We start from the raw sequence: 10,571 nt of genomic DNA on the forward strand, positions 1-10,571 counted from the left end.
CTGTCTCTCCAGGCCCTTGTCCAAAGTCCCTCTCCAGCTCTCTTGGAGCCCTTTCAGGGTTTGAATATTCTTGAAGGTCTCCCTAGAGCCTTCTCCAGGCTGAAAAACCAAAACTCTCTAACTCTATCTTCATAGGAGAGGTGCTCCAGCCCTCAGAACATCTTCATTTTCTTGAACCAACAAGCCTAGAAGCAAAGATTGCTTTGAATCCTCCAGATAAGGGTTTGGACACTCAAGGTGTGGCTTAGACCCTAAAAATGCCTGGCTGGATTGTAAAAATGCCAGTTTGGGAAGTGAAAGGAGACTCCAAGAGAAACAACACAGCTTTGGACTCTCAAAAAGAGTATTTGCAAACTGAAATGAATCCTTTGGGCACTTGAGGCTTTGTAGACTAAAAAGAGCTGATTTGCAAGCCAACACTAAACCTTTGTGAAGGAAACATGAGGCTTAGGACACTCTCAGTGTACATTTGGACACTTAATGACAGCTTTGTCTCTGAAAAATGAGGGTTTGGACCCTCCAAATCAAAATATGTACCCTAAAAATATCTGTAGGTAATACAAAACATGTTGGGAGCCTAGAAATGAGGATTTGGGCCCCAAAATGAAGGCTTAGGGACAAAAACAAAAAGAAGCATTGACCTTGTCGACCCTGCTAAGGAGGTGAATCTACTTGTTTCACTCTGACCTCAAGAAATGAAACTTTGGTGCTGACTAGAAGGTTTCAGGCACTCCAGTGGAAGCTTTGAGCTGTAAAAGAGGCTTTGGACCCTCCAAAAGAGGACTTAGATCTTTAAACTGGCGCTTTGGACATGAAGAGGAAAGTTTGAACCCTGAAGTTATGTTTTGTGGCCTCAAAGGATGCTTCGTTAAAACAAACTAAGGCTTTGCCTCCCTAAAAATGGATCTTTGGGGATTAAAAGAAGGCTTTGACCCCACCAAATTGCAGACTGAATCCTAAAGTGGAGGCTTTGGTCCCTTGCTGGGGGCTTTGGACGCTAAAATGAAAGTTCAGACCTAAAAAACCTTTGAATTTTACAAATGAGGCTTTGGACCTTTGCAGTCAGACTTGAGGCCTTCAAAATGACTCTCTGAGTCCTTCAGATTAGTCTGAACAGCCCTTAGAACTTAAAAATGTGTGTTTGTGCCTTAACAAGGGGGATTGGATTCAAATCAAGAGGTTTTGCAACCTAAAAAGAAAACTATGTGTCCTAACAAAAGACTACGGGTACTAAAACACAGGTTCGGACCCTACAAATGAGAGTTTTGGCCCTGAAAATGTGACTTTACATCATAGAAGTGGGTCTTTGGATGCTCCAAATGAGGCTTTAGACGTGAAGAACATGAGGCTGGGAGCCCTCAGTGAGAAGTTTGTACCCTGAAATGAGGCTTTGTCCGTAAGGAGGCAGGTTTCAAGGCTAGAGGGAAAGCTTTGAGCTCTAAACATTAGGATTTGGGCTGTAAGAGAGAGTCTTTGGGGCTCAGAGGTATCTTATAACTCTCAAAAATTGTCTGAAAGGAGCTTGTAGCAAGATGTGGTCAACCTCTTCTCCCAAGTAACAAGCAACAGGACAAGAGAAAACAGCCTCATGTTGCATCTGGGAAGGTTTAGATTGACTATTCAGAAAAATTTCTTCACTGAAAGGGTGTTCAGGCATTGGAACAGGCTGCTCGGGGAAGTGGTGGAGTCACCATCCCTAGATGTGTTCAAAAAGAGTGCAGATATGGCACTTGGGGTCGAGGTTTGCTGGTGAACATGATAATGTTGGGTTAACGGTTGGTCATGATCTTAGAGCTCTTTTCTAACCTTAACAGTCCTATGATTCCATGATTCTCTGATAAGAAGCCATTCCTTCTGTTGAGTTCCGTGGAAACAAACAAAGAAATTGTTGTTAGGGAAGGGTTCCATGTCAGCCTGCACTGAGACCATATCAAGCACTCTTGGGGTCCATTATTAGGGTCACGCAGAGGAAGATAATAGTTGGAGGCTTAAAAGAAGGCTATGAACTTGCCAACTTGCAGACTAAATCCTAAAAAGGAGGCTTCATTCTCTGAGAAGGGGGCTTTGGAAGCTAAAAAGACAATTTAGGCTTGAAAATGACACTTTGGACTCTCTAAAGAAGGCTTTGGACTCTACAAATGAAACTTTGGACCTTCCAAATCAAACCTTCAAAATGATGCTCTGGGGCAAATGAGTCTTTGAACCAAAATCAACAGTCAGTGGGGAATCAATGGTTGCCTCTGAATTCTGGCATTCTGCCCTGAACCTCCCATTGTCCCACTAGGCAAAAAGGGAGATAAGAATCCTGTAAACCTCCTCCATTATCCAGACCCACCTGGATTAGTTATCTCACTCTCTGAGGATGTCATAGGTTTGAAAAGAGATGTTGGAAATTTTTCCCAGATGCCCTCACTGCCCCCCTCCCCCATCTGTTTCTTCCAGGATGGGGGGGGAATGGAGCGAAGCCGTACTTCCTGGGCAGCACAGGAGAGGGGGAGGGGGAGCGCTCTCAGGAAACAGAGGTTGCCGCAGGGATGGCTGGGCATCGGTTGTTCGGGAGGTTTTGGGGGTTTTGTCTGCAGACCGGACAGAGCAGGAGCCTGGTTTTGGCACCTCTTTTTCTTTTCCTGAGAGGAAGATTTTTTTTCCCCAAAGGACACCTCGTGGAGAATGATTGAGAGAGAGAGAGACCGACACATCTCAGAGCAAGGTATTCTGCTTTCAAGACTACCTGTGGGGAAAAAGGACTTTTTCATTGCTGGCGAGCATATGTGGCTGTGAGCAGCTTTTGAACTGCCAGGACAGTCCTGCCTCCCCCCCTGCCCTCCCTGGGTTGCCGTGGGTTTCTCCCCCCCCCCCCCCACCCACCTGGGGAATTGGGACTTTCTTTTGTTTCTTCTGAAAGTTTTTGATTGCACCATTTGTTGTTTACTTGGATTTTGTTAATAAAAAAGCTGTTTCTTCTCCTTTTCCACACTTCCACCTGAAATTTCTTAATTTCTAAGGTATCTAACTGAATAAAGCCTTGTCTAAACTAGTGTACCCCCTTCCAGGATGATTTGCAAGTATAGGCAAGTCTAACTGGGAAGAAAAAGACAGAAGATGGACATGAGTAAACAGGATATGACAATGCCTGCACAACAGACAACTGCAGACAATAATACCAGTCCAAGACCAAAACAACTACATGGCTGAGGTTATGTCAGATGGCCTCAGTTTACACTCTGCTGAGAAATGTTGCACCAGTTCTTGCTAGTGAAGCCTCATCTCTGGTGTGGGCTCACTTCAGGACACCGTTTGTCCTTCTCCCGCCCACGGCAGTGGTCCAGTTGCAGTCCCAGAGTTGGGGGGGATGTTTACTGACTGTGCAATGGCACAATTCTCACCACTTGCTGCAAAAGCCATTCATTGTCCTTACAGAAACCTGCCTGTTTGCTTCTCAGAATGGTAATGTGCCATCACTAGCCTGGGCTTGTGATAGGATATTACTATTGGATTCCCATACAGTTTCCAGTCAGCTTTGTAAGCTAAACCATCATGAAGTTCAGACTGACACAGCGGTTTGAAAAGTTAATTAATCCATTTTGACAGCGTATGTAAATATGTTTATAGTGACTCTAGACTTATGAGTACATTTCTCAAAGTTTCAGAAGAATTTATATAGGATCTTCTTGTTGAGTGCTTCAACTCAAGGCCCTATTCTAATACATAAAAAGAAAGGGATTTCTAGATAGATGAGCTGCAGAGAGCAACAAATTTCTATCAGTTTTCCAAAATAACAATATTGTAGAAGAGTAATAGGAATTACAGTAATAGAAACAGAGTGAAATCACTTGCTGAAAGTCCCTGAAAAAATATCCCTCTGGCAGAACAAGGAGTATTCAAAACTGTCTGACTTGGGCGCACCCATGGCCAGGTTAGCTTCAAAACTGGGAGCTGATATTTCCATCAGTACTGTATTACAACTAATACACCTTGCTGAGAAGCTCATTATCCTCAGGCCAATACAACTATATTTCTTTTAAGTCTCAAGCTAATATGTCTATCCAGCACTGCACTATTAATTGTGGACATGCAGCCTTGGTTTGACACTAACACAAGGATTTCTTCATGACACAACATTTTCTTCAATATATACAAGCCCACAGAAAGCCTGTAAAAGTACTATAGTGTATGGGGGTTGAGCCTTAGCAAGCCATCCATCTTCTGATGACGTGCTTGGTTCAGTTGATCAGGTACTGAGTGTAGGACGAACTTGTATATCAGATCAGATGGTAATTCCTTACCACAGTTTCTCTATGTAATAATATCCTAGAGGAAAAAAAAAAAAAGGAAAGAAAAACACCTTGTGACCTTGCTCAATTCCTTGCATGTAAGTTTGTAAATGGAAAAAAAGTTTTCTCTCACTCTAAATAAAAATACTCCTAAAGTACACGTTTTACAAATACAGTCAAGGAAAGTGTAGAAATGAAGCAGAGGAAAGCATGTGTTCAAGAATTTGGATATAATAGTAGTCTTCTGTCCATAAATGTCTAGACAACTTTAGGAATAAATTTAAAAGCCAACACAGTGCTATAAATGTAAGGAAGTAGTAATGAAACCTCTGGCAAGACTTCACTTATACTGTACTCAATAATACTTACCATATCATAAAAATCTGGTTTCTTAAAAATGTGGTGAGAAGGAAAGAGAGTTGATCCTAGTAATAAAAGTTATGAGCTGTGAAGACAAGAACAGAAAAGCCCTCATTCTGAAACAGTCACAGAAAAGGGAAATAACTGAGACACAAATATTAAGTGATGAAAGGGAGTTCACACAAAGAAATATTTTAGATATAGGCCTGTCCTAGTTAGGACAGCTGAGATCAGTTCATCATGGTGGGTGTAACCCAAAACTGTATTCTATAGCCTTCCATGTCATTTCCCAGAAACTAGACTATTGTTGTCAATAGACTATTCGCACCCTCTGCCCATAGAGCATGGTGGGTGTAACCCAAAACTGTATTCTATAGCCTTCCATGTCATTTCCCAGAAACTAGACTATTGTTGTCAATAGACTATTCGCACCCTCTACCCATAGAGCCTGACTCCTCAGGCTATAAACTAGGTGTTAAGAGGCCTGTGAGATAGAAGGATGTTTCTGTCCTCACACCCTTTGTGAACTCCCCGCCCTGAGGGGAGTACCAAGCATTCCTGCCTGAACTGGAGGATATATAATCTTGGAGTTTTGGAACATTTTTTCAACCCACTCGTGGGATCCAGAGGACGGCTGCATCTCATCGCTCTCAACCAGACTTAGACCACCACTGGATTGCGATCACCAGTTCTGGCCAGACTGCAGCAGCTCTCCCACCAGCAGGTTCTTCCCCTCTCCCTTTACTTTGGACTCAAACAGGGCCCAAGGAACACCACTTTGTTCAGGCCCCAGGGTACTGGGTTATACATTTGGGTTTTTGTGGGTTGAGACCAATTGTTTGTTTGTATTATTGTACTTACTGTATTATTTTAATAAATTGTTATTCTGACTTATAATCTCTCCTTTGAGTTGGGTTGATTCCCCCTGCTGGTTAACTTTTAAACCAGCACAAGGCCGAAGAATTACAAGCATTGCCCCATTTTTACTAATTTTACTATTTGCTGTGATAAATAGCACAACTGTCTGCTTAAAACTAGGAGAATTTTAATGATTAATACACTACAGACTACTGAGAGTTTGTGTGCCAATTCTGTTTCTCACTTGTTCAATAAAGCTAAGTAGAACTTCTGATTATACAGAAATACCAAGTGGCTGAATAATGGACTAGAAGTGAGCAAATCACCATGAAAAACAAAGTCACAGTGCTCCCTGTGAGTGCAGAAGAGCACAGATGGTATCAGGAAAGACATCTCCTGAGAGGAACACAAACTAAACTGAAGTCCAGTTTTCTTGTTTCTTCTATCAAAGTTATTTGGGAGACAGTTGTGACAGTTTTTCTATGAAATGCAGGTAGAAGGCCAAATCTTGATTTCCTTGACTTTGGCATGATTGACGTATTCGGGTACTTTTTCATTCCCTCACTTCAATTATATGACAAGACAGTAGAGAACTCTGCAGAAAGGCTTCTTTAACACAAAGTGAAAATTAAGAGGTTATTTTTAGCTTGAAAAAAAATTGTAATCTTGGCTTATTTTGCATAAAGGTCATATTCACTCATCTGATAATAGTAAAAAAGCCAACAAACAACATCAGAAATCTCAGACATTAAGGTATGTTTGGCAAGTATCATTACTATAGAAAAGAATAAACTGCTATACCTTCCCTTTCTCTCTCCTTTTCTCTCTTCATTCGCAGTGGCCTTTGTGTCTCATTATCTCGGAATTTTGCCATATTTACATTTTCCACACCTTACAGCACAAGGATATCCCTTTTTACATGGTAGCCAAGCTAATGTTTGGTTGGAAACAAGCTATATGAAGGAAAAATATTTTATTCATGTAAAGGGTGACAGAACTTTGCTGGAGGTACACAGAGTTCACTGCAAGCAGAGGAACTTCAAAGCTTACTCAACTGTACAAAGTGGCTCAAACCTTCAAACCTTGTCACTTTACTCAAGTGCTTTGTGATGACCAGGCTAACTTCGATAATCTAGATGCTTCAAGTGGAGAAAATACAGAATGACATGACAAAAAAACCCCAACCAACAAACAACTCACAGACATTTACCTTCACTGACAGTTAATGAAAATGCCATTTTATTCTGAAAATTGTAGGGGTAGGAGTTGTCAAAAATAAAAAAATATTAAAAAGTGAGCTTTTTAGAAAAGCAGTGCAAATCACAGATGTTTGAAAACTCCTGAGATTTTTATTATTCAAACAGTTCTTTAACTCGTTGCAGTTAAATTCAAAGGTTTAAATTGTTGATTCTTTTCCTTTTTGCCCTTCTTACTCCTGCTTACTAAAAGAATAATTAGGAGTAATTCAAAAAATTTAATCCTAATCCAGGTTACTGTAGTCCAGTGATTGCAAACTAAACCTTCTTTCTTTCCTTTTCCCCCTTCCTGGCATCACATTTGTGTCTCCCTGCAGCAAACTCATTGAGGAAGTCTATTCAGCCAAATAATAAGGTGTGGGGTTTTTTTGCATAACTAGGTCAGCTGTGTGGCCTGAGTATCGAGACTACGTTGTCTCCACAGTGAACTGACTCAAACACTTAAGCGAATAAGCCCACAGGACAAGTGGAACTAAAAATAAGATCAAGTAGCGTATATAACGCATGATGTATAATTTCTCTTGATGTTCCTTGATCATCTCCTGTAGAATGCTTTGTATGTAATACTGTCTTCTTAACTTTAACTTAACTGGAAGTTAGTACCCAAAATGAAATAGCATCAATAACAAATAATAACAATGAAACTTAGGTTATGAAAAAAATTAAGTACATTTCAGTCAGTAATTGAAAATGTACCGGCATTACTTTCCTACATTCTTTTAACTCAAATGACATTGTTTTTATTGTGCTGCGTAGAAAAATCAAATTACTGCAAGATACAAATATGCAGAAATTCCTAACTTACTCATAGAACAAATTATTGTCAAGAAAATATTTTACACATCAAATGAACATTTTAAAATATAAAAAGGGGGGAAAGAGACTATGCAGGTGCATAAACAGATGCCAAATCAGAATAGATCTCATTTAAATTTGTTAGGCTTATATTCCTTGTATTCATTCCTCTTCAAACCAAGTACAGTTGTTAAACGTGACTACCAAAAATGACAAACTGAGAAGTACACAGCCAATAACTACTTAAAATGTAAACTGTGTAATTAAAATGTAAAAGTATAATAGAAATTCCAGCTATGTGTGAGTGAAGAGTGACTGAGGTGGCCACCAACGAATGACTGAAGAGGGATTGTGTGAGAGAGACTGTGCAGATATATGTATTACAATATATGTGTGTGCGAATTTAACAATGTTTTTGTATTGGAGTGTTGAGACTTTGGGGGAATGTATTACATGGATCTCTCAGACTGTAGTTCTGCTGCCCCTTCCTTCCTTTCCCCAGAACGGAAAATTCCCTCATTTTTTGTCACTGTACCCGAGACAGCTCCGACCACCACCTCACCCACTAGTCACAGGATCGTGGAATGCTTTGACTTGGGAGGAGCCTTAAAGAGCATCTCAGCACCCTCAGAGTAAAGAATTCCTTCCTACTATCTCCTCGAACCCTTCCCTCTATCCGTGTGAAGCCACTGCCCCTTGTCCTGTCACTCCAGGCCCTTGTCCAAAGTCTCTCTCCATCTTTCTTGTTGGCTCCCTTCAGGCACTGGAAGGCCACAATTAGGTCACCCCAAAGCCTTCTCTTCTCCAGTCTGAACAATCCCAATTCTCTCAGCCTTTCCACACAGCAGAGCTGCTCCATCCCTCTGATATCTTACTGGTCCCCTCTGGACTCACTCCAACAGGTCCATGTCCTTCCTGTGCTGGACCCCAGAGCTGGAGGCAGCTCTGCAGGTGGGGCAGCATTACAACCATGAATGTTCCAGCAAGGACATTGTGGAACCTCATGGAACCAAGGACCATTGAGACACTGCAGGGCCTTCTGGAGCCAAAGGAACCCTTGGACACTGGGCAATCTCATGGAATCAAGGGAGCACGCTAACCCTGGGAAAACTCCTGGAATTCAGGGCCCATTGTGACGCTGCAGGTCTCCATGGACCAAAAGGAACCCTGGGACGCTGCAGGAACTCATGGAACCAAGGGACCATTGTGACATTGAGGGGGCACATGGAATCAGGAGTCCATTGGTACAATCTAGGGCCTCATGAAATCAAAGGAATTCTGGGACACTGTTGAACCTCCTGGAACCAAGGGGCCACTGGGATATGCGGGGCCTCACGGAACCAAAGGATTCCTGAGACATTTTGGAACACTGTGGAATCAGGGGTCCATTGTGACATCTGGGACCTCCTGGAAGCAAAGGAACCCTGAGAATTTTTGTGGGAACAAGTTAAGGCAGCAGCAGCAGCATTCAGTTAATCAGGATCAATAAGGAGTGTTTTGGCCTTGATTGGTGTTTTCCATCAAGCAAGTGCTGTTTCACAAAGTAGAAAACCACTTGGAACGCTCTGCATGGTAGCCTGTTTTTCTTTTGTGGCTGAACACAGCCACTACCTGGGGCGAGGGGAATGCATGGGATCAGGGCGCTGCTTTGGGGTGATGCTGGGAATTCCAGTGGACTAAAAGACAAGCAGTAGGTGCTGTTTCCAAAGGAATCCCAATGAAAGGGGGACACCGGAAAGGTGGGTGGACAAGTCCCGCAGTGGAACCGTGTGTGCAGCCCCATTTTCTCCTTCAGCACTCATCTTTGGTGACCCCGACGTGCGACCTGCTCTCCAGGACACTTTTCCAGTGCCCACCACTTGACGGAGGTGATAAGTGCTGGCATTCATCCCGTGGGAACGGGACAGCGGAGCTCATGGCACAGGAATCAGGAATCTGCGGAGCCCTGTAGGAGCAATGGGGCAGGGAATTTCCCAAAAACATCGACTTTCTTGGAAGATTTTGCAACAGGTCTTGAATGCAGCAGGACAGAAGGTTATGGATAGCAATAGGGAGGAGCAATGAACATTTCCTTTGATGCAACTGTGGAGAGTAACAGACCCTGATGTAGGGACAAAGGGACAATGATGACAATGTTCTATTTCAATTTGGACACCTCGAAAAAACATCTTTTAGACTTGTTGGACAATGTCTTCGGGGAGAAGGAGGATGTATTCCCTGCTATTTCTATCTGCTCTGCTGCTCAATCTATTGATATCCCCCGCTGACAGGGCTTTAGGACCTCTGCCGAGGGCTCTGTCTTCTACCTTGACTCGGGGTAATCTCCCTCCGGTGGGGGGTCTCCCTCCTGCATTTAATTGTGCTCATTTACCTCCAGCGGGGGTTTTTCGCCCCCATCCTTCCTCATGGCGCTTTTTGGAAATGGAGCTATATTTTGCTATGGTCGTGCCGGGACCACACTGGGGTTGGATGCCTGAAGAATGGACACATAGCACCAAAACTATTGGATCTACTGGATAATTTAAGTGTCTCTAACTGAAGGTGCACATCCTGCTTGCCCCTCCTGCCGAGCACCATGCTCCATCTGCTGCTTCTGCCCAGTGGCTTTCTAGAAATCCAGGGCTTGGTGTGGACTGAACACTATGGCAAGGGAAAGTTGCTTTGCTTCCACCCTTTGTGTCTCAGTGTTTGTGATCTTGGGAATCGCCACAAACCTGGAAGAATGCCAGATTACCTGTTGTCGTAAGCTACGTACATGGAAATTGTTTTGATATGTGTTTAAATCTTCCTTGAAACTACAACTCATAGAAAAAAATGTAAAAAAAAAGAAAAAAAAGGAAAAAAGAAAATATAAAAGAAAAAAGGAAGGAAAAAGGAAGAAAAATAGAAAAAGGACAAAAAAAAGAGAAAATGTAATGTGGCGGGTACTTTAAATGGTAAAGAAGGAAGCACACTCCTTGTGAGGTGGTGAAAACAAAGAGACTTTATTTCAAATTTGGCGCTTCCCTTTATACCCTGATATCATGTG

This window comes from Manacus candei, unplaced genomic scaffold (assembly GCF_025592945.1).
Source record: "Manacus candei isolate 608988 ecotype Guabito, Panama unplaced genomic scaffold, ASM2559294v1 h1tg000047l, whole genome shotgun sequence".
Classification (NCBI taxonomy): domain Eukaryota; kingdom Metazoa; phylum Chordata; class Aves; order Passeriformes; family Pipridae; genus Manacus; species Manacus candei.